Source organism: Schistocerca piceifrons, unplaced genomic scaffold (assembly GCF_021461385.2).
Source record: "Schistocerca piceifrons isolate TAMUIC-IGC-003096 unplaced genomic scaffold, iqSchPice1.1 HiC_scaffold_936, whole genome shotgun sequence".
In the NCBI taxonomy this organism is placed as follows: domain Eukaryota; kingdom Metazoa; phylum Arthropoda; class Insecta; order Orthoptera; family Acrididae; genus Schistocerca; species Schistocerca piceifrons.
Window position 1 is genome coordinate 5,093,788 of NW_025729208.1, and position 2,500 is coordinate 5,096,287.

The window sequence follows — 2,500 nt, forward strand, 5'->3', positions numbered from 1 at the left end:
TCCCTCCGAAGTTTCCCTCAGGATAGCTGGTGCTCGTACGAGTCTCATCCGGTAAAGCGAATGATTAGAGGCCTTGGGGCCGAAACGACCTCAACCTATTCTCAAACTTTAAATGGGTGAGATCTCCGGCTTGCTTGATATGCTGAAGCCGCGAGCAAACGACTCGGATCGGAGTGCCAAGTGGGCCACTTTTGGTAAGCAGAACTGGCGCTGTGGGATGAACCAAACGCCGAGTTAAGGCGCCCGAATCGACGCTCATGGGAAACCATGAAAGGCGTTGGTTGCTTAAGACAGCAGGACGGTGGCCATGGAAGTCGGAATCCGCTAAGGAGTGTGTAACAACTCACCTGCCGAAGCAACTAGCCCTGAAAATGGATGGCGCTGAAGCGTCGTGCCTATACTCGGCCGTCAGTCTGGCAGTCATGGCCGGTCCTTGCGGCCGGCCGCGAAGCCCTGACGAGTAGGAGGGTCGCGGCGGTGGGCGCAGAAGGGTCTGGGCGTGAGCCTGCCTGGAGCCGCCGTCGGTGCAGATCTTGGTGGTAGTAGCAAATACTCCAGCGAGGCCCTGGAGGGCTGACGCGGAGAAGGGTTTCGTGTGAACAGCCGTTGCACACGAGTCAGTCGATCCTAAGCCCTAGGAGAAATCCGATGTTGATGGGGGCCGTCATAGCATGATGCGCTTTGTGCTGGCCCCCGTTGGGCGAAAGGGAATCCGGTTCCTATTCCGGAACCCGGCAGCGGAACCGATACAAGTCGGGCCCCTCTTTTAGAGATGCTCGTCGGGGTAACCCAAAAGGACCCGGAGACGCCGTCGGGAGATCGGGGAAGAGTTTTCTTTTCTGCATGAGCGTTCGAGTTCCCTGGAATCCTCTAGCAGGGAGATAGGGTTTGGAACGCGAAGAGCACCGCAGTTGCGGCGGTGTCCCGATCTTCCCCTCGGACCTTGAAAATCCGGGAGAGGGCCACGTGGAGGTGTCGCGCCGGTTCGTACCCATATCCGCAGCAGGTCTCCAAGGTGAAGAGCCTCTAGTCGATAGAATAATGTAGGTAAGGGAAGTCGGCAAATTGGATCCGTAACTTCGGGATAAGGATTGGCTCTGAGGATCGGGGCGTGTCGGGCTTGGTCGGGAAGTGGGTCAGCGCTAACGTGCCGGGCCTGGGCGAGGTGAGTGCCGTAGGGGTGCCGGTAAGTGCGGGCGTTTAGCGCGGGCGTGGTCTGCTCTCGCCGTTGGTCGGCCTCGTGCTGGCCGGCGGTGCAGGATGCGCGCGCCTGCGCGGCGTTCGCGCCCCGGTGCTTCAACCTGCGTGCAGGATCCGAGCTCGGTCCCGTGCCTTGGCCTCCCACGGATCTTCCTTGCTGCGAGGCCGCGTCCGCCTTAGCGTGCTCCTCCGGGGGCGCGCGGGTGCGCGGATTCTCTTCGGCCGCCATTCAACGATCAACTCAGAACTGGCACGGACTGGGGGAATCCGACTGTCTAATTAAAACAAAGCATTGCGATGGCCCTAGCGGGTGTTGACGCAATGTGATTTCTGCCCAGTGCTCTGAATGTCAACGTGAAGAAATTCAAGCAAGCGCGGGTAAACGGCGGGAGTAACTATGACTCGACTCTCTTAAGGTGGCCAAGTGGCGGCGGTGTGGCTGCATCCGGACTTGGCTTCTCGAAGTGCGGTCTTGATGTAGTCGTGCTGCTGCTGCGAGGTGCCTTCCTTGGGTTATAGTTACAGGGAGAGTGATGCGCAATACATGGGCCTAGCCCTCTTAGCCTCTCCTCTCCTGCGGTCTTCTCCCCTTCTCGTGGGCCCGCTGATTTCGCAGAGTGGAAGACCGCACCAGGGGCTTGGGGGGGTTACCAGCCCCCCCTCGCACTATCCCTTTGTTAGTTGGGGGCAGTAAGCAGAGAATAAGTGGTGGCCCTTCCGCTGAAGGCGCCACCCCAACTCCCCCAGCACCTAGCCGGCCAACCGGCCGTGCCGAAAATCTTGTAACTTTTGCAGCTATGTATACCTGTAGTGAGTGCCACCGCAGCTTTACAACCAAGAACGGTCTCGGGGTCCATCGCCGCCGCCAACATCTTGCGGCCGCCAACGCGGAGATCGTCACGGAGAGGCATCGCGCGAGGTGGACGGAGGAAGAAGTCCTGTCGCTCGCCAAGGCGGAGGCCGAACTGTTCCTTGAGAGGGACGCCCGGTTCTTCTTCGTCAATCAAGAACTCATCAGGATGTTCCCCGACCGAACGCTCGAGGCAATCAAGTGCCGACGGCGGCAAGCTGCCCACAAACAGCTTGTCCGCCAATTCATGGAGGCGCTTGAGGTCGGTCGGGGGGAAGAGCCGGCGTCCCGCCGGGGAGCAGCGAGCCCGCTGCCTGACGCGGGCGAGGCCGCTGCGCCGCCCGTCGACGCAGCCGAGGACTTCGCGGCCGACACCACCGGGCCGCCGCCGGAGGGGCCGACTGACGCCGCCATCTGGGAGCATCTGGCGGGGCTACCCGCTTCCGCCCA

At 61.0% G+C, this 2,500-nt stretch overlaps 1 pseudogene; it reads left to right on the forward strand.

The window, feature by feature from the left end:
* LOC124771745 overlaps window positions 1-2,500 on the forward strand; it is a 7,463-nt pseudogene that overhangs the window by 1,250 nt on the left and 3,713 nt on the right.